The sequence below is a fragment of the Zosterops lateralis genome (assembly GCF_965231275.1).
Source record: "Zosterops lateralis genome assembly, chromosome: 3".
Taxonomy (NCBI): domain Eukaryota; kingdom Metazoa; phylum Chordata; class Aves; order Passeriformes; family Zosteropidae; genus Zosterops; species Zosterops lateralis.
This window is the reverse complement of record NC_139764.1, coordinates 93,692,649-93,715,609: the sequence shown is the minus strand read 5'-3', so window position 1 is coordinate 93,715,609 and position 22,961 is coordinate 93,692,649. Positions and strand designations below refer to the sequence as shown.

The 22,961-nt window shown below is 37.3% G+C and overlaps 1 protein-coding gene across 3 annotated transcripts in view; it reads right to left on the bottom strand.

Moving 5' to 3' along the window:
* The window catches only part of ERICH1 (glutamate rich 1), a 75,355-nt gene that overhangs the window by 13,301 nt on the left and 39,093 nt on the right, over positions 1-22,961 (bottom strand). The window lies entirely within an intron of this gene.

Genomic DNA, 22,961 nt, shown 5'->3' with positions numbered 1-22,961 from the left:
TGATGATTCTTCTCCTGTTCCATACTGGTCTGTCACCTCTCTCCCTTCTAAGATCTACCTCTGCTCCACAAGTTGCTTAATTGATCACATAATCCAATTCTCCTGGAGCAATTGACTCTAACCTGTTAGGTCTGCATTTGGTGCTCTTTCAGACTGAGCAAAGTGTCTTCCAGATGGAATGCCCATATACATTTTCCAGTCACATTCATAACTTCATAGGCATTTCTTTCAGCCTTAATAAGAACCCCTTCCTGAGCAGGAACTGTTCAGAGTTCATTTTTTTTTTTTTTTTTGCACAGATTCCTTTTTGGATGCAGCTTGCCATGCAGGTGCACAGTGACACTACCCTGACTGACTGCATGATAGGAAGCAGCAATGAGCAGCCACAGAATGTAAGCACTAAAAGAAAAAGTAATTTTCTAACAGCCTAACTTATCTTGCCTGAACAATTTAAATGTTTTCTCCATTCAAACCACATGTTTCTTCAACAGAACAGAGGTAGACTGTAAAAAAGAGAGACTTTAAATGAAATAAGAGGACATATATACAGCTTACTGAATTGTGATAATGAAAAGTCAACACAGCCAGTTTCTATCTTCAAGGAAAAGTAGAAAACAATGAAAAATAGAAAAAAAAATTGACAGGAAGATTCCCAATTAGCTAACTTTCTATTGAGTTCTATTATATTAGGAAGTTACTCTGTATCCATCACCAGAGCAGCTGGAGACTAAATACAAAGCTCAACATAGGCTAGGAGCAACAGCTGACTTCCTCCTGTCCACACTAACCATCAGCATGAACACACTGCTGGCAACTCCACAATGGAAAATAGAAGCTTCCTTGAGTTTATCTTTACTATTTCAGTTCCTTCAGACAATGCCAGATGGAAACATTGTGAGACAGCATCCTACAAGACAATGAAAAATAGGAATCTGATTACTTAGATGTCTGCAAGTCTAAGGAATACGAAGTTCCACAGTATGCAAAATGAAATTGTGCTATAAGATGGGATTTTTGAATGCTAGGGATTTTTTAAAATCAGATCCCTGAATATTATTAGAATAGACTTTTAGAACAGGGGGAAAAAAAAGAGAGGAAAAAATATGTAAAGCATACTGAGGAAAACAGAGTCAAAGAATATCCACTCAGCTTTGGGAATCCATATAATGTGCTCATCACGATTCAAGTACGGCAGCTGGCTCTCCTGTTCAAGTCCCACAGCTGGCTGTCTGGATGTTGCTCATGGTAATTCTGTTGGGTTTTTGGTTTTGGGTTGGTTTCGTTTTTCAGATGAAACGGAACATATGCCCTCTTGATTTTTCAGCCAGTTTAAGCTCTTTCTTCTCTTTGATACTTGATGAATCTTCCATGGTGTACCATGCAGCCAAAGCAGAGGAGTTTAATTTTGGTTTAGGAACTTGTAAGGGAAAAAATCAGTTTTATTTTTAGTGCTAATTAAGATATTTATAGCTGCAATTTGTCCAAGAATGAGAAGCTGTGGCTGGTGAATGCAATAAAATGGAATGGTTCATTAGAACACAAGCAACACTGGAAAGATCTCAGGAACACAAAACTACCTTACTATTTTTCATTCGTTTTTGGAGAAACTGCTTCAAGTAATTTGAAATTAGAAAATCCATTTAGAAACTTTAAAACTTCTATCAATGTGCAACACTTGTAATGTTGTAGAAAACTGCAGAAGACTGGAAGCTGTTTAGGATAGGGACTGTCTTTTATTTTTTCACTCATACTATGTTTGTGTGCTGACAGATGAAGAATTCACATAGATCTGGCAAATGTTGCATAACTGCTGCCTACCACAGAGGAGTATTAGCTCCTGGATTTTAAGTAAATCCAATTAATGCTAATGACAATAATCAGTTAGAGGCAGATACCACTTTCTGCATAAGTATTCAATCATAAATGATCTATATACAGACAAATTTCTCTTATTCATAAGTCATCAAATCCTGCCATAGGATGAACTGCACTTGGTCACATCAAACAACTACCTATGTCTATACCCTGTATCAAACAGTAGCCATACTCTGCATTCAAAAAAACATGAACTCTGGACTTACACAAAGGTAGAATAATGGCCATTCTTTTGCACTTTTTACCCTAATAATTGCCATAATTTTGCTTTTTGATTGCTGCTGAGTGCTAAAATGTTGTTTTCATGGTTACTTATCGTATTATAAAATCTTACTCTGGCTTGGTAACAGTCAGCTCTGAGCTCACCATTTCGCAGGTGAATTTTGACTGATTATTTTTTCCTAAGTACATCACTTGACAACTGCTAAAGATGTGTTTCATCTGTCATTTTTGACAAATCACTCAATCTAGGATTACACTGCACCCAACTCCAGCCTTCAGTACCGTCGATATCCATGTAGTCATCAGGAAACCTTCTGATAACACTTCATTCTTCTTACCTGGCCATCTATTGAGCACAAGGCTCCTGTTGTGACCTCTGTTTTGAGAACTGCTGCATTCTCTTCATCAGCTTATCTATTCTGGGGCTTCATCTTTCATGTTATGTCCATGTGCCCTCTTTGGAGGGGCTTTATCAAAAACTTGGTGAAAATTCAAGGAAACCACATCAGCTGTAGCATGATCCTTATCTATGTATTTCCTATGTCTTCAAAGATTCCAAGATGTTTGTATACTTTCTGTTTGCAAACCTTCTCTTGATCTGTCCCATTCAGATCACAGGTTATCAAGCACCCAGAAATATTATTTTCCATCGTAATTTGTGCTGAACTGCCTAAACTAAACAACAGGATAACAGCCTTGCAGTTGCCTGGATGATTTAAGAACTGTTTTAAACAACTGGCTTCACACTATCTAACCTCAAAGTCTCTGACAACAAGGCAATTTGAAAACCAAGTAGCTATGCATCATTGTCAGTAATACGGGAAATTTTATTTCCTTGAATTCTTTTAGAAAGTTGAGATGAATAAAATCTGGTACTTGTGATTTTATTTTATAAATTTATTTTGTTGCACGATCATTAAATCACTTCAATTTCACATATCCTTTCAGAAAAGCCAGGAAGAAGTGCTGTATCATGGGATTCTCCATAGCATTTTTTCCGCAGCTAACATCAGTGCAAAGGATTTATTTAATTTCTCTGAAACAGGCCTCTACAAATACCCATTCTACACCAAGATCGTTGGCTCAAAAGAGTGCCAGACACATTGCTCCTAGTGCATCAAAAGTAAGACCTATTGTCAGTTTATTCTATGTAACGTTTGCTCAAACACTCCTTCGCCTGTCTTACCACGTTCTTACATTTAAATATGTTTAATACATCATTTGGGTGTGAATTCAGTTTTTTAAAAGACACCTACTTCTTTCTAACAACTTCCTTTCTTCTGTTGTCTGGCTCTGCTGTCTTTCTCTTGCTTTTTCTCAAGCTTTTCATGACAGGTGGTGGGCGCTGGCCTTGAATATCACATATGGTGTCCTTAAGTAGCTTCCATACCACCTGGTACAACTTCCTTCTCTTAGCTGACCTTTTTAAGGTTCTTTTTAGTATCTTTATTTTTGTGTAGTGTTCCTTCTTGAATTGTTGTGGATTGTTGTTTATTTCCTGTTGTTTTTTTGGCATGTTGAACCCAATGGTTGCTGTTGTGATGTGCCTCTTGTGAACCAAACTCCACATAGGATAAAAAGTCAGGGGTCTCATTTCCTCTCACAGCTCCACTAACCAACGTCTTGGTTATTTTATTGACTGTGTGTAAAATCTGAAACTTTTCACAACATCCTGATGAGACACTAAGGGGAAAACTGAAGATCCCATTACTGCTCTCTCTGCTGCTTCTCTGATCTTGCAAGCAGTGAGTGTTCCCAATCCCAGCTGGATACACGATGAAACAGACTCTAAGCTTGCTTTGCTTTTTGGTTTGTACACTCAGTCCACACATACACTGATCTGAGGCATCCAGGAGGTATATGAAACTATTTTAATGCATAAATTAATTTTAGCAGTAATGTTTTTGGCCTTTTGTCACTTTATACAGAAAGCTGTACTTGATGAAGCCTCCAATCTTTCTTAAATAGAAATATTTCTGATACAAATTCTGTACCATTTAATAACTTAGTTTTTAAATGAAAGCAAATATTTTGACCTTTTAGTGATCCTTTGTTGTTTTAAATATCAAACTCACTGTCTTCAGGCATTTTGGGGGGGATGTGCAAACAATCAGACTCAGTCACCATTATTTAGAAGCATCATACAGTACTTCCCAAATGGGCTCAGTTGTGGTTCCCAAATGCACTAAGAACTATGTTGACTCAGTGAGGAAAATAGAGTAAATTCACAAAGATAAGCACACTCACATACAAGAAAAAAAGAGAGATTCAATGACAATCAGTAGCTGTTTTGAAGGCTACTAAATCAGAAATGTTCAAGAATCTGAAGCAGCCACAAAGACTAATTGTTACTAAACAGAAAAATCTTCTCAGTCTTTGGCTAAATAAGATTACATCTTTGTATCAGAACAGATAACACCACTATGAATGGGAGGGGGAGATTTGTAACATTTGTATTAAAAAACTGAAAACATTTTAAACACCTGATGTCACATTTCCATTTGAAATATTTGCTCTTTCTTTCAATTTTCAGGACACAAACACATGTTCAGAGTTTTCCTCAAAGCCTTTTTCCCCAGAGATGGTTTTCAACTGATGGTTAGTTTAAAGAATCCAAAGCTCTCCCTTTACTCAGAATAACACCAGAAATTATAAGAAACATTGCAATCTTAAAATCCTGTGCAGCATTTAAAATGTTCTTTCCAAATATACCAGCTAAAATAGCACAAAATGTTTAGATGTTATTAAGAGTGTAGGAACACAGACTGGAAAATGGGAAATACTGGAAAAACAGGTTATCTGATGGAAAACAGATACATAGTTTTCCCTTGTGACAAAACAGCATTTAAGAGCAGATCTACAGGAAAGTACAATCTTTGGCACAGAAGAGCTACATAAAAGTAGACAGACACTGACACAGCAAAATGAAAACAGCAACAACCTCCCAACTTACGTCAGTTTTCACCTCAATATTTCAGTTTACACCTCAATTCTATTTTTTGCAATATTTTGCAATATTTATTAACATTTTACAAAGCATCTAATAAAAAATTATATTTAACTTCATATATGAAAGAGCTGCCACAACTGCAATTTATTACATGGTTCTTCCAGTAAAGCCTATTTCAAAACACTCAGGAAAAGTAAAGTCTGAAAGAATGCAGAACTTCCACCTGTTTTATTTTAAACTATCTCCTTCATCCATTTATCTTTGGATCTCAAACTAGATTTGAATTAAATTTACTTACACAGTTTCCAAGCAGCTTTGTAAAAACAGGGATGTTTTAGGAGATGGATTAAGCTTACTTTCATTAATCACATTCTAAATTAATTGTGCATTGAAGCAGTAAGTAATTTCTTAATGACCAAGTGCTCTACATTGAACTAATCATACATATAAATGTGCAGGTATGCTGGAAAAATGAGCAACACCAAAGGGAAAATCCAAACCAGCTGTAATTTGGTCATTTGTCAGTTTGTAATAGATGTGGACCTGGTGCCACAATCTTCCCCAGTATGCAGGTTTGTTCTGGACTGCATGTTGTGCTGCAGCGGCCCTGCCCTGCCCAGAGCTGTGCAGTCACACTGCTCAAACTTCTTTTTTCATAATAAACACTCTAAACCAGCTTTTTAGTAGGAAAACTAGGTTTTATTAGAACAGACACTAGAACAGCTGATTTCTTTTCTGGGGGTGGAGAAAACTCAAAATGAGGAAAATTGAAAACTAAACTATACATACATAACCCTATCTCCACCTTGACCACTGCATCCTTGTAAATCAATCCTTTTTTTTTAGGCTTGTTCTCAGTTCAGCACACCAGATACTTCCAGAGCTGCAGAACAGTCTGCACAGAGCTCTCTGGGTCCCTAGGGAATGTCCCTCTGAAACCTGGGTTCTCATTGTTCTCAGCAGACTTCTCGTCTCTGCTGTACAGAGCATTTATTCCTTGGCCATCATTCCTCTACACCTGTGTGTCCCTTACATTCTATAAAGTTATTCTCTCTCAGTGTGTGTCTCCTCATCTCCTAAGGGCTCCATCCTGGTTTCTGTACTAAGCAGCTACAGATTTTCAAAGAATGAAATTACATAAACATCTGATTATTCATAACAATAAATTTAAAAAAAACCAAAAAACTCCCTCCAAAACAACAACAAAGAAAAACAAACAAAAACCCAACCAACCAACAACAACAAAAAAACCCCAAAAACCAAACAAACACACACTCGAAACCCCATGAAAACAAAACAAAACAAAACAAAACACAACCCACAAAACGCAGCTGAAAGCATCCATTACAAAAAAAGTTTGGGAAGTGACTGAAATAATTTTGCCACATGTTCTCAGTAAGAGGTCACATAGTATGCATGTTCTACTTTTCTAGGTGTTGAATCCACTGTACATCATCTTTACACGATTAGAGCACCTATTTCTGGACACAGTAGAATGTTACCAGGATAATATTGATCAGTCTCTATCATTTTCAGGATTTCTTGTGCTGCTTCCCAAAAGTAATGTACTTAACATGGCAGCAGGAGCATAACAACTTGTCTATTCAGCTTAGTAAAGTGCCAAGTTGTTTTTAGTTCCCATTTAAGTTGTTGAAAAATAAGGGTTGCTCTGCATCTCACTGAAGAATAATATAATCCCTTGAAAATAAGAGAGGCATTGTTATCTTCTTCAGTTATATGACATGACCTGTGAAATGACCCTGCTATGATAAATGGACATGTGTTCATCTGTCTACACTTGACTTTGTATTTCATATGAATTTGAAAATCTGTCCTCTGCTTGCAGAACGCAGTTTTTTCCATCACACTGTACCCCCAATCCAGACCAGTGGGACGTGACGGCTTTTCCTCTTTGCTTGGTGTGCTTGCCTATCACCTCTACGAAGCTGGTTTATATTTTTCTTCTCAACATTATAGAACCTTAGGCATCAATAGCTGTCAATCACAGTCTACCCATAATATGCTATGGATATGCACACTTTTTTTGCCTTTGACACAGTCAGATGTTCATTACTAAATGAATCCCTCACTTGTTTTTATGGTCTAGCTGATATATACTACTCTTAATCCAGCTGGGACACAAGCAAATTTCCTTGTTGGTGTAAAATGCTATTCCTTTGGGGCAGGAATAAAAAGGTTCTCCCAAAGAGAGCTTATTCCTGCCACAAGCATCTAACTTTAACCATATATATTGACTTTTAGGCAGGATGTTCTTCCTGAATGAAATACCAAGCAGCAGGTAAGAAATACGTGAGAAGAAGAATAAATCTGGGTCTAGGAAGTCTCTTTCTAGGCCAAATGATACCACAGAATCCCCTGACTGGGAATGGATCCACAAGGATCATCAAGTCCAATTCTTAAGTGACTGTTATACTTCACTTTTCCCCAAAACAGCTACTACATCGCAGAAAATTTTCTGACACTAGGGGAATATTTATTACCTTTTTATATTCAGAGCCTGATGATATGCATCACACATAATTTTATTTAAACAAGAAAATGTAAAATAGAAGTTTCTTCATTTTATTTGTATAGTATAAGTAAGAGCCTTCTCGTAGGGTCCAGGTACAAGCATGTCCTCAATATTAAGTCAGATACATAAAATAAAGATTCTGAATTTAGATGCAAGGAACATAGGCCCAAGAATAATTTTTTTCAATTTCCTTAAGCAGTTTCCCTAATTGTAATTAATTACCAAACACAGGGTGAAAAAAAAAATTCTCATTCTAAATGCAAATATTCTGCTGGAGTCACAGACTATAGCTTCATTTGACCTTTTCTTTTCCATCTTGGGAACACAGAAATTTTTACAGCTGACTAGACAATGCAGGCTAGTTAAGCAGGTAACATAAATTTAAAGAGATCTGTGTGCTTCTGTAAGAAATACATATATTACATGATTGTTACTGTTCCTATCTGTACAAACTATCCAACTGCTTTTACACTATACTACTATTACTCTCATGGCTCTATGACACACTATAGGTGAAGCACAAGTTATTGCATATGTATCAACCTGAGTATCTTCTGCAGAGTACAGGTCACCAAAACTGCCTCCTTGAAAAGTAATGTTTATGTTTTATAAGGACTCCTGGATGGCTGTTTACTATATGAAAAAGTGCTTTTCTAAAATCAAAACCAAACCACACTACCAAAATCAAAGCATTTTGTTCTACAGAATTCCTAATCAAGGGGTTTATGCCCAGCTCGGCTCTGTTTTGATTTTTTTCCAAATGATATGCAAAATAAATGATGAGAAAGTGGGACTTTTTATATATACCAATGAAGAGCAAAAAGAAAGCAGGACAGATCTGATCCAAATCCACTTATTTAAACCAAAAAGAAAGTCCAAGAAGTCTGTAGTAAGGTTATGAGCTACCTGCACATCTTATTAGCAAATTCAAAATTCTTAAGGTTTCACTGAAATGCTGGGTTTGAAATCACAAAGAATGGTTATTCAATTCTTCTCCTGTTTCCTTCATAAAAGTAATCTTTCACCAAGTGGGTCAAGAGGCCATATAGTCCGGGTTTCTGTCTTCTCAAAAAACCGGGATTTGACTTTGGTAGCCAGTTCCTGTGTTCACATGACTTTTTTCATTCTGGAATACTAAAGAATTCACAAAAAATTTGCAGCAGTGAAACAATCAATAAATTTTAGAAATGGCTTTAGGTTCCTTTAAGACAAGGGCCAGAGCACTGACCTCTGTGAAAGCAGGACTGGGAATGGGGGTCCTCTGGATGGAGACAGCAGATACCTGGCTCTGCGGTGGTGTTGACTACTTCCCTGGCTGGGCAGCATCAAGGGAGACTGCAGCTGGTATTTTGTTACTCACTCACCCCCCACGAGGAGATAGATGCTAATCAGGACTTCGCACAAGATTCACTTCTGCCATCAAATTACACTGAAGCCAGCAGAGAGAACTTCCACTGTACTAACAAGTATAGCAACACAAAAAGTTGGCAGAAGATCACCAGAGAATATGTTGCAAACAGATCAAAATAATTCAGGGCTTTCCATTTACTTGGCTTTTAACATAAGTATTTCACTGCAAGTAAGTTTTAGTGTACAAAATTACTGCCATTAAAAGATATAAAGAAAGGGAAGTATAAAAACCTTGTAAATACATTTGAACTAACACATATATAATCACAATGGAAGTTTATGCAGCTTGTAATGTAACTGCTAGAGGCACTTCAATTAAATAGAATTTATACATTACTGTAAGAAGGTATTTAATAGAAGAAAAATTCCAGAGTCAGAATGAAAAAGAAAAGCATTGTAGCGCACTAGAGAACACATTCAAATAATTTAATCATTGTATTTTACTTAGATTTTTTTTGCATATGTACAACTTCTTCTGCCAGAAGAGCATGTCACACTATCTCTAAAGTTTTTGCTGAAGTTCTGTATGAATGTACATATGGTTTTATACTAAACAAAGTGTGAAGATTATTTTCAAATGCTAACATTTCTGATTATGTAGTCAATGTTGTATACCATTATGATTTCTAGATACACGTCAAACAAAATACTGCAACATATTTTTTCCTTGAGATTACTGATTTTTACGTCTAAATTTCATACAATCAGTAAAGCAATTTACAATTTGAAATTTGAAACACACACACGTAAGTAACATATGAAATAAGGAAACACTGCATATTGTATTTGATAATCTTTCATTTTTCTTTGATATATTCTTCTCCCCTTTCAGAGGAAAAAAAAGGATCTCCATCCAAAGCTGTACAATATTTAGCACTAAAGGCTCCGTCTATCAATAGCATATTCAAGATTACGGTACCAGCATTTAGTTGAGGAGCATTTCAGAACTGCCTATGAGTACTTACTTTACCATGCACCTGTACACCCTAAAACAATTATGGGCAATGGTAGTAAAAGAATCACTGAAGAGCAGAGAAAATGAAAGAAATGGGGGTATCAAAAAATATGGAGGGGAAGAAGCACCCAAAGCTGAACCCGCAAAGCCCAAGAGACAGTGATGGAGTATATTGGGTTTGCATGGCCAGGTTTTGGTAGCTGGGAGTAGCTACTAAAAGCTACTAAACGCTTCCTTCACGTCCAGCAGAGGCAATGCCAGACGCTCCAGGATGGATGTGCTGGGCCAGTCAGAAATGTTAACACCCATGGGATAACACAGTTGAGAAAAGAAAAGTTATTGCACAGGTATAATTGTGGCCAGAGCAGACTGGGGTGAGAACATGAGAAGAACAGCCCTGCAGACACCAGGGTCAGTGCAGAATAAGGGGCAGGAGGTGCTCCAGGCACCAGAGCTGAGATTCCTCTGCAGCCCCTGGAGGAGACCCACACCAGAGCAGGTGGATGCCTGAGAGGAGGCTGTGACCCCGTGGGAGGCTTGTGCTGAAGCAGGGTCCTGGCAGGGAGCTGCAGACCTGTGCAGAGAGGAGTCCACGCTGGAGCAGGTTTGCTGGTGGGACTTGCGACACCATGGGGGACACACACTGGAGCAGCCTGTCCTTGAAGGATGGCACCCTTTAGAGAACTGTTACCCACGGGATGGACTCATACTGGAGAAGTTAATGGAGAACTATCTTCTGTGGGGGTCCCCACACTGGAGCAGGGGAAGGGCTCATCTCCCTGAGCAGCAGGAGAAATGTGATGAACTGACCATAACCCCCATTACCTGTGTCCCTGTTCCCCTCTGGGGAGGAGGTAGAGTTGAGAAGGAAGGAGAGGTAGAGGGAATGTGTTTTAAGGTCTGTTTTTATTTCCCATTATCCTACTCTGACCTTTTTTAACAATAAACTCAAACAATATTCTCAGATTTTGAGGATGTTTTGCCTGTGACAGTATTTGATGAGTCACCTCTCCTGGTACTTATCTCAAACTATGACCTCCTCACTGTATTATCTCTCCCCTGTCCAGGTGCAGAGCGGAGTAAGAGAGAGAGACTTTGTTGGGTGTCTGGAATCTGGAATGGGTTAACCCACTACATGGAGGTAAATGCAAATGCTACAAAGGATACCAGGAGAGTCTGGCATTTTTTCTCAGGAAGAGAAAAGCTGGCAAAAAACCCCAAAATTAAATATATATCCTGAGATGGAAGTGGAAGAGCTCTATCAGTGGTTTATTAATTTAAGTCTTCCCACTTATCCTAAGGCTATGTATTTTTATTTCTCAAGGAACTGTAACAAATTAGTATTTCTCTCCTCTACAGTGTTCACCTATATACTAAATAAAGTACTGAACAAAGAATCAATCACTTCTTTTGTCTGGCAGAAGAACAAGAAGGATAGACATTATATTCTTTTCAGTAAAAAATGCCATAGTTCAGCTGAGGTATTTAACTGCCATGCAAAAGCTCCCATAATATTCGCTCCCCTTTCTGCGTTCACATAAAAAGAGACAGGCTTCTCCAAACAGGAAGCTTGATCCGAGACAGACTTTATTATCATCACTTACTGTAATATCACTAGGTGCCTTGCTCTTCTAATTATTCAAGCAGTTTAATAGAATATTCTCATATGCTTCAGTGAAGAGATGGAAAAAAACTTAGATGCAGGCACAAATGTGCCATACTGCAGCAGTGCAGGGTATGAAGCATTACAGACCTGCAGAGCAGCCCTGGAGCCTGCAGCAGTTGCTGCCTCTCTGTGCTGATCTATCAGCACTGGCTCAATATCCACCACATTACCATATGCAGGCTTTTGTTCATGTCTTTATACGTTTGGGCTTCCACAGCGGAATCTTTACTATTTTATACGCCTTGTGATATGACAAGTGCCTAGATCTGAGCATTCAACAGTTGGATTCTCTGAAGAATGATTCTTAATAAAGGTGCACATTTAATTCTGATACTTTGTCTAAAAGTTAATGTAGAACTGATCTAAATTTGTCAGTTACAAACTAAGGTTTTTAGTATGCTGAATGAAGGCTGGAAAGAATATGTGCCATACTTAACACTAAGAACTCCTTAAGATGTCTATGCTGCTTCTTCTGGAAAGCTAGCTGAGTAACTAGATATACAGTTCCTGTATTTATTAATAGCCACTTTCCATAAAGTTTTACAGCAAATTGGATTTTTATCAATTGAATGTTGCATGCCTTTGTAATTTTTGAAATTTATCTTACTTATGCTGTTTCATAATGGGAGTAACAAGCATTCTGTATGTGAGAAGACATGCAGTAGACAGTATTAGCTTTTAACTTCCCGTCTTCAGACACAGTGACCAAAAAACAGAATAGAGCTCTTTATTTGTCCAGACTCACAAAAGATGTGTCTATTTCTAAGTACTCAAGAAATGATGATATACTACTCAAATAGACTGCATACCTAAATGTAAAAAGATTGGAATGGTTTGTGAACACACTGCATACTTAAGCCCTCCAGATAAGTACTTAAGTTGAATTTAAGACAGAAGCATGAAAGGAATTAAGCTCATTGTGCACTAAAGATACATTTTTTAATTGAATGTGTTAGGCTCTCTTTGAGCTATGGTAACCATTACAGTTCCATTATATTTCAGATTTTTGCATCTAGCTAACCTACTATTTGAGCTACCAAAATAAATGTTTAATATTATATCTGGCATCGTGACAGTGCAATGGCTATTTGCCAGTGAAAAGAAAATTAACAAAATAAATTCAGTTTTGTGGTTAGCTGTGCAAGGATGCTGATATCCAGCTCAGTGTTACATGGGGGACCTGTTCCAAAACCACCATCACCACAACATCTGCTGAGAGTAATGTACTAAAGAGATTTGAATAGCAAAATTTGTTTCAAGCAGTCAGGACTTTAGGCCATGTGGCATTTTTAATTCTGTTCTACACACTCTAAATTTGGACTTATCAGAAAATTAGCTTATGCTGCATTCTCTTAATGTTCCTAGCATTTATAAATTTAGCTTTTAAATATTCTTTTTTAAAAAAGCAACTTAAGAAATTTTTCATTCATGTTCATTCAATTCGATTGGTGAAAAACTAGTATCATCATCCCAATGACACAAAAATAGTTGCATAAAACTCTTTCTGCATTCTCTCCTACACCCTCCACAGCAAGATGCAGAGTTAGTTGGGTGAGATATAAGTGAGTCTTTTCCAAATATCATCCATGTTAGATGGAAACAAAGAGCTTTGAGAAAGTAAGGTCACTCAGTTCTTAAGAAACAGTACGGAAGAAGGCAGAACAGGGATGACTTCAAACAAAACTTCACCTGTCATTAGACTAGCTACACCAAGACCAGATGTTTAAGGCTATTGTTTAAAATCTCTGCATCAAGAAAAGAAGTGTCAGATGCTGGCAGTGTCCCATAGGTCAGTGAAGGCCTGTTCCCCATGTTCCCCCCTACACCCCTACGGAGCTGAGGCTCAGCTAACTGCACACTAGCAGAGCCAGCCATGTCAGTACAGCTGTGCTGGTTATACCAGCCCAGTGGATGAAGCACATTCAGATTTCAGGAGACGACTCTGTGAGATGCAGCACTATCAGCTGGATAGAGCCAGGGGTGTATCTGTTGGAAGGGATTTACTTTCTGTCAGGAGAGACTGCCTATTGGCCCTAATGCTTCCTCCACACCTGCACACAGCCAATGCAGCTGGGAAATGGAACTATTGGTACAGAGATGCAGCAGCTTTGTTCAATCATAAGTTGCTCAAAGCAACTGGGGAGCCTTGAAATGCAATTCAGATTGCCTGCACTGCATTTTGGCTAGATTACAGCAATAGATTTGTGTACACTGGTATTTCTGTCTTTTGCTATAGCAATATCCATTTCTTCAGTCCTACACAGATTGCTGGAAAGAGCGCGAGCGAGGCTGATGCATGGCATGGGCAACAAAAAGCCTGTAATACTGAACAATCCTGAGCCTACAGTTGAGGCAGGAGCTTCCTTTCTCTCCAATACTTTACAATATAGAAAGCTCTGGTGGAGTATGCTCTGTTAGTGATTTGAACTCTACTTATGAGCCAATTTCTGCTAGCAGGGATAAAATGGAACGAAAATAGAATGAAACTAATAAAATTATTTAGCAAAGCTACTGTGAATGGCAGATTGATGGAAGATGATTTTCAAAGCTTCCTTGGCACAGGTTACAGTTGTATTGAGGGTTGTTCAGTACTTTCAAACTGCTACCTGTAAATTTTGCAGAGGGCAGTAATTGAAGGCAAAGGGTATGATATCAAGAAATTTCCCCACTGGAGACTGAATGGAGACAGCTTACTGGAAGCAGTATCAATGTGTGGCTGTTATGACTACAAGTAGCCATAAACTACAACTACTGCTGTAAATACAGAATAACAAGATGAAATCATGAGGTAGGCCTGATTCTGGCTTTGAACATGAGATAGTAGCATTTTTTGTATGTCATAAAATATACTTGCAGAAACTCTGTAAGAAAAAAAAGGACATGGTTAACATTAATTTTATTTTTACTGTCTTAATTTTCCTTGTCCACTGAGCCACGCTAAGTCCCTTCATGCTAGAAACAAACTTTGTACTCTATTTTTACAGTGTCCAGAGTATTTAAACACCAGGGTAATATGAATACTGAATTCCTATTCTTACAAAAAGCTTTCCTCTTCCCCTGCTTCCAATTTTATTTTCAATTTGAAAATTGAAAATAATGCATTGAAATAAGTCATTTTAGAAAGAGTAACATGGGTCCTCATAGCAAGAGGATGAGCCAGGGTTACCTTTTCACACCTAATAATCAACAAGTGTGTTGTCTGTCAATGGATATTGAGTCTTAATATGAAGGACAGCAATGTTTTGCTGTGGTTCAATACCAACAGGTTCATAGGCAACAACAGCAAGCAGAGTAGTGGAAGTTAGAATTTTGCATGCAACCAATTATACAACTGATAACTAAAATGAAAATATCATGTGATCAGAAATATCTCAAGATCTACAAACCAATTAAATTTCCTGCTTTAACACATGAGGAAGTAAGATTCAGAAGTAAGATTCAGAACCATGAAGCACTTGCAGACAGAGACCCAGCTGCCTTCTGCCTTTCTCCTTTATCTAGCCCTATACTGACTTTATCCTGCTACTCCATGAAGATTTAACTAGAAAAGCTTAGGTCTTGATTATGTTTTTATTATGAAACAAGGAGGTGAAAGTAGTAAAGCAGGGTCAGATTTCCAAAGTGTTGGGTGTCTGCTCAAGTGAGGCAGCAATTACAACAGTGTTGGCTTTTTTGCTGGGATCTAAAGAGCAACACTTGTTGGTGTTGTTCTCTATTTCTTTTCCTTGCCCAGGAAAACTGAGTGCCTTACTGTCACTATGACAACAGAAGCCTGTAATACAGCTGCAAGGGAAGAGAAAGAGGGAGCATGCTCCAGCTGAAAGGGGTGAAGTGACTCAGCTGGTAGGGAGCAAGAAGAGAAAAATGATGTTCAGTAGGGAAAGAGGAGAAAAGAGAAAGCCACAGTGCCTCTTCTCTCTCTGAGACTCTTCTATTATAGGACAAAAAATATTTGCTCAACAAATAAATGCTCAACAAAAATTGTCATCACTGTAATTTGAAATAAAACAAAAAGCAAGAAAACAAAAGTCAGAGATAATAGGCCTAATTCCCTCTCTCCTTACTGACTACACAACCTGCTTTAATCAAATTACTTCCAGACTTATGGACATGTAACAAGAAGAGATTCCATTTGAGACACCAACTGTAGCACAAAGGAATACTAACAGCTGAAGGTCAAAGAACTACCACAGAAAGTGAAGGAAATGACCAGAGTCAACATGTCTCATTAAACATGCACTTGGTGAATTCTTATTCTGCTTAAGCATGTATCTCTCCTCTGGGATCCAGCCCAGCATGGTCTCTACTTTGTTAAAATGGAAAGGAATAAACCAGGTATATTGGGTCTGCATGGTCATGATTTTGGTGGTGGGGGTGGGCTACAGGGGTGGCTTCCAAGAGAAAGTGCCAGAATCTTCCTCAGTATCCAGCAGAGGCAATACCTGATGGCTCCAAAGATAGACATGGATTGTCCATTCTGACAGTCGACCAGAAATGGCAGTAATGCCTGTGTGATAACCTAGTTAGGAACAAATTAAAACAACAAAGTTGTTGCACAGGTGTAATTGGAGCCAGAGAAGAGTGGGATGAGAACATGTGAGAAGAACAACTCTGCAGACACCAAGGTACAGAAGGAGGGGCAGGAGGTGCTCCAGGTGCCAAAGCTGGGATCCCCCTGCAGTCCATAGTGAGGATCATGGTGAGGCAGCTGTGCCCCTGCAGCCCATGGAGATCCACCTGCAGGCCATGGAGGAGCACACACCAGAGCAGCTGGATGCCTGAGAGGAGGCAGCAAGCTCGTGGGAGGGCTGTGGAGAGAGGGGCCCTGCTCCCATGCTGGAGCAACCAGTCTTTGAAGTATTGCACTCTGTGGAAGAGTGACCCATGTCACAGCAGTTTGAGGGAAGCTGTTGCCCATGGGATGGATTCATGTTGCAGCAGCTCAGAGAGCTCTTGCTTGTGAGATGGACTCACTTTGGAGAGTTTGTGAACTCTGTATCTCTAATTCAAGCCTGTTTCGCCTGTGATAATATGTGGTGTGTGACCTCTCCCTGTCCTTATCTCAACCCATGAACCCTTCGTTAAATTTTCTCTCCCCTGTCCAGCTGCAGAGGGGAATGAGTGAATGGTTTTGGAGGGTGTTTGGCATCCAGCCAGCCTCAACCCACTACACTAGGATCAGGGGTAGGCTGTTTCCTGCACTACAGCAACATACAGTAATGAAAGCTTATTTCAAAGGTAAATATTTGTTATTGAAATACTTGAGGATTTTTTAGAACCATGCAGAAGCTAATACAGCATCTAAACATGTACTTCATTTACAGTTACAAAAATATAAGTCAAGGTTCTTTAATAAACCATTAACATGCAGCCATGCAAAAGTAAAGCATTACCAGTGTATCACATTACCATGTATTCTTTTTTCCTTAATACATTTTCAGCATTCACACCCTTTCCTAGCACTAAACACAAATTTGAGCTAAATATCTGGGGCAGAGTTCTTTGTCATCTGCCTTTCAAAGCCGTCATCCAGAGTTTTGGGAGTTTCAAGTAGGGCGGGGGTGTTTGTTTTGTTGCATTGTTTGTTTTGGTGAGGTCTACCAACATATTAATGTCAGAAACTATCACAAGAAATACTGAAGACTTCAGTGACATTAAAAACTCATAACTTGTACCATGAGTTCTACAATAGTCCCATATGCTTGTGAATATACTGGCATTTAGAAAATGTAAATAGTTTCAGATAGTGGTAATTAGAAATGACTGGTTTCTACATTGTATATAAACCTAAATTAGTGAGTCATCCTTACAGCTTCAATTGATAGCCCAGTCCTGTGTTTAAAACCCTCAGTGGACAGCAGTGAATTTCTTGGTAAATTCTACACCTGCCTTTAAGAGACCTGTTTGCTATGAAATCAAGGGAAGCACTTACTCCATTCTAGCTGCTTGACAAGAGCACAGAATTAGCCTTTAACACTGCTCCAGGACACTGGTAGTCTGGAGATGCTTTCATAAGTGCCTGCCTAAGCTTCACCTTTAATATTTATAATTTGTATCACATCCAGTACACTAGAAATATTTCCAGGAAGATGGCATCACACTAGTCAGCTTTCGTAACACAAGTATATCAGCAAGCATCTTCTGTCAAGTATACACTTAATTCCTTAAAATTAAGTATGATAAAAGTTAAACACATAACTAGAATTCTTGACAACTCTTAAATCAGGTGTCATTTACAAAGGAAATCTTCTCCTGTTCGGATTGAAAAGGAATCAAAAATTTTCCAAAGCAGTATTAGAGAAGTTGATTAGGTCTTTCTTAACTTTTAATATAATTCCAGTGATGCAATCAACCCATAACAATGTCAGTGTACATATGAACATTACTGGATCTAGATTTTTTTAAAGTTGTCAGATTTAACAAATGATTAAATACTTTATCTGTGCAAATAAAAACGGTTATTTAATCTTATTCAATTTCAGAAAAAAACCTGCAGTGATTTCATCTATTAAGGAATGTTATTGCATCTATCAACAAATACAAGGTCTGCCAAGAGGACATGGAAGGAAAAGACATCTGAAGTACAGAATTCTTCAGCTATAGCTGTCCTACATCTTTATTTGTTTGTGGCATCTTTCACTGTAACTGATTCCAAAATGTCAAGTGCACTTAAGCTGAAGAAGAAACAGGCTGTAGAGAAGTAAGTTCCTTAACCTCACAGGCATCTCTCCTTCCCAGTTACTGATTAATCTCTAAACACTACAACATTTTGAAAAAGCCTATAGTAACAGGCTCAACAGAGGTGTCATTGCTACAGCTTGCTTTCTGATGATGACATGCACATGAGAACTCCTGAAGCTGTTGATGGCTCAGAAAAGTCTGCAGTTCACAAACTGGGAGTGATACATTGATTTCTGCAAGGACAAAGCTAAACTACAGAATGTTATCACCTATAATTTTATCATGCAAAGATATATTGTTTTAATACTAAACAGTGACATCCAAACTGGCAGGGAATTAAAACCAGAACACTCAAAATTACCTAAAGGAATGAATCAATTAAAAAACCCCAACTAAACACTTAGCTTAACTGTTAGAAATACAAAAGCCCAAACTCCCATATAATTACTGCTCCTTCCTTGCTGAATTATTGAAATCAACTTTTTAAAGTAATAACTCTTTCACAAGTAAGTTTTCAACCTGTAAGTCCATGCCACCCTTACTAGAAAAGGAAAGACTGTGCCAACAAATCTAACAAAAGAAGGAAAGAGAAGCAAACCTCAAAGAGTTATAAAAGTAGCTGAAGAACAGTAAAAGGTTTTTTTTCAGCAAGTTGTAAAAAAAAAATAATAATAAAAAAAATCTACACATCTGTATACCAATCCCATTAACTTACTTATGCTATGGTTTGAAATATGATTTGGTGCATCTGTGTAGCGAAACACTGGCCATTATACTTACAGCTGTACTGTAGCAGCTTTCATTATTCAGGCATACTTAATGAAGTAATGAATTAGACAGGATTTTTGTTCATAAAAATCCTTTAATAGGCTTGTTATTCTATTAAAAAATGAACAAAACTGGAAAGAATTATATTATTTTCAGTTTGCAAATGCAGAGTCCTTACTCTGAAACTGCCACAATTCCCTCAATTAGTCTTGTTATAAGCCTTGGATAGTCTCACAGAAGTTGCCACAAAACTCTTGACAGTCAGTGACAGAAGGCACTATAAGACAGCCCGATTTGCAGGACTTCTTTTCATAGCTTTTTCTCTCAGATATAAGGTTCAAAAAAGCAATTGTAAGTGTTCTTAAACTCCTTTGTTTTCAAGAGAAGCTGAGTTTATTTCATGTTGAGTTCTTTCCTGAATTCTTTTATTTAAAATAAGTAACACTGAGTACTATTAAATAATTTGATTTACAGTTAAGAAGCCCTACATAAACAGTGTTTATTGTAGTATCACTGAGATAACTGTATACCTGAATGAGCTGATGTGGAATTAAAGCAGAAGAATTTTTTAATGAACTGTTTCTTGTAACTTTTGTCTATTGTCACATCCTCTGATTAATTTGAAAATATTAGAACATTGATACAGTACTAGTCTCTTAAAGGGTAAAGAAACATTAATATTACATGCAGTAGTGGAGTTTATATTCTTAAAAAGATGCTGTGAAAAGGGTGATACCTAAAATAGCTACAAATGTGGCTTGAGGATTGAAGTAAATATCTTAGAGCAATGCACAAGTGAACCTGTTTAATCAAAAAGATTGATGGTGACTTGATTACTGTGTTTCTTTGTAGGAAGAAAATACTGCTTAACAGAGGCCCTTCATTTCAATGGAGGAAGGCATAAAAAGCAATTTTCAATTTTTAAAAATTTTATTAAATAGAGTGAGACCAATTAACTGATAGCACTAGAAAGTAGTCGAGTGTCTGTGAAATCTTTGAAATGTGAATAGCTTTTTTTGGTTTGGTTTCTTCTAAATGCAAAGTGCTGAGTTGAACAAGTAGAGAAGATTAAGTTAAATCATCTAATGATTCCTCTGGGTTGAAGGCTACAAAGATTCATAATGTTGGAGTTTCACCACTGGTGCTACCTATCAGCAAAAAAAGTTTGCTGCTGACCTTAGCTGGTTAGAACCTATTGCTCCCTTGGTGTGCTGAGTATATCAGTTCTGTGATGTATCACATTCCCAACCACCTGCCAAGAATGTAAGTAGTCAACATACGATTCCTAATAGCATCTCCTTAAAAACAAGCATAAGCTTAAGCACCATTCAGTCTTTCTGAAATGGCTGCCTTTAGGTGAATCAAGATGCCACAGGCACGTAAGAGACTACTTGAATTTTCTTCTCCTCTTTTCTTCAGAAGCTACTGTGGACATCATTAATTTAATCCTGACAGCATCAACCATAATGGAACTAGCAGTTTAAATGACAATAACAATGGAAAACCTAAAATATATTTTTGAGCTGACAAGAAATTATTTTATAATTTTAATTAACTTCAACTTCTAAACCATTTCTCAAAACCAGTTGATGTTGAAATACATATTTTAGTGACTGAGTATTTCAGTCTACCACAGACTAAGCTACCACAATGAAATCTCAGCCATGGCACATCTATTCCTCTTGACAATCTTGTTATATTCATTCAGATAGACTCATATTTGGTTTTCTTAATTAATTGAGAGGACATAGCAAATCACAGTGACATATAACTGAAAAAATTAAATCCTAAAATAGAGCCATATTATTTTCATGAGACAAGTCTGATAAACAATGAAATTAATTTTTGAGTTAGATTTCTTTTTGTTCGATTTCCACATCATTAATTCCGCTTAGTTCTGGGCTAGAAAAAGATAGCACAGGAACCTTTTCTTACCCAGTACATAAACAACATGCTCAAATTTTTAGGAAACACAGTGGAAGATTACCTGTTGCCATACAAAATACATCATATAGATAATATGAGAATTAAAACAATGCATACACCAAATCTCAACTTCACTTTATGGAGCTGGTCCTTTGAGAATACCTGGGACAATTCTAAACATAACAGATTTATTTTATATATATAAAATATTCATGCATACAGTCATGCATGTACCCTCTTTTTCCTTCAGCGTCAAAGGTTCTCATTCCTTTATCCCTCAAAGAAGATCTAAATAAGGGATATACAACTAAACCCAGGTGAGCAAACAAAGTGCTTAAGATGTTAGTTTTATATTTTATGAACACTGCCTGAAATCACAGACTTCATCTTGCAATAGATTTTATGTGTATGCTTAAATGACATACACAAGTGAAGTGAACCACATCTCCCTAACTGCAAGATTAGCACAGATCTCCAATTCTGCAATCCTTATTTAGACAAAACATACAAAGGTCTAAACTGCAGCAAGAAAGATCTAGCATTAAAGGGTAGTGAAACACTAGAGCAAGTAAAAAAGGGAATGTAAGAAAAATAAAAATAATTAATAAAATAATAAATAAAAAATAATTAGGCAAATACCTGGTAAGAATAACATCTATAGTTGAACCTACCTTGCAAAAGGAGCCACAGATTAAAAACCTTCACTTCAAACTTATTTTTTCTTGATTCTATGTGAAAAGTGCACATAACAAAAGTATAACAAAAAACTTTGCACAAAGTACAAAGCCAAATAATAAACCAATCCAAAAGCAAGTCTCCCAGAATTCCAGGTCCTTTGTTAACTGTTTAAAAAGTGGCTAAACCCTAAAACTTACTCTTCCTGAACAGTGAAACTGGCATCAGCTAACAGTGTTTTCCATCCAACAGTCAATACTGTCACTAAGCAACACCAGAACTCTACTTACTGCAATCATGGTTGAGTACATTTGTTTTGAAACAGTAAAGGAAAATATTAAATCTAAAAAATGAGCAAATAAAGCCATTGTTCAATACTTCATCCACTGCAAAACCAGGCAGGTATTTATATGACTCTAAAAAGAAACAACATAACTCAATCCTAAATTCTGTTCTGCTTAACTGCTTTGCAATGTATCTAAAATCTAGTTATGTATAATAATGTATCATTGCAACATCTACTATGCACCACACATAATCTGATTTATTCATAGATTTTAAACAGCAGCTGAGTAAATTTGCCACAAAAGTTCCATGCTAATGCCTTAATAAGTACATATTCCGGTTGCAGCACTATTCAGTATGTATGTTAGTGTTTTATTTAAAAGCAACTTAAGTCCCTGTATAAAACTGAATTTACCTACAAAGTATTATGAGACTTCATTTAGTCTTATCAGCAAAACACAGAAGAGGAAAAAGCATTCCTCTAATATTTGAAAGAAAAGTATATGAAATAATAAACAAATTATATAGTATGGAAGGAGAGAAAAGGTGCTTCAAGATCAGAATAAGCAGCTTGAATCTGACATGCTGGGAAAGAGAAACCCAGTGAACTCTCCAAAGACAGTTCTGCAACTGAACAAAGTTAAGGGTAACCTAGAAACAGCTTCTGGATTCCCAACATGAATCCTATCTAACTGAGAAGAGCACAATCTAGAAGCTCTAAATTAGAACATCTTTCCATTCATAAACCAAAAACTATCAAGATCTACTCTTACGTCACTCCGATAGTTACTTCTTTGTCACTCAAAAATGGTCTTTAAACCACTGCACATCAAGGAAGAATATTCTTGATGTATGTTGATTCTCTGTCATGCTGTACTTTGCTTCAGTCCCTTGAGCTACTTTGGTAGCTTTACTTGTATTCAGATTATGACTGGAGCTCAGAACAGACTGCAGACCAAATTTCCAAGCTCAAAATTCACCCCATGGGTATTGTTTGCAAAGGCAAACAGAATTT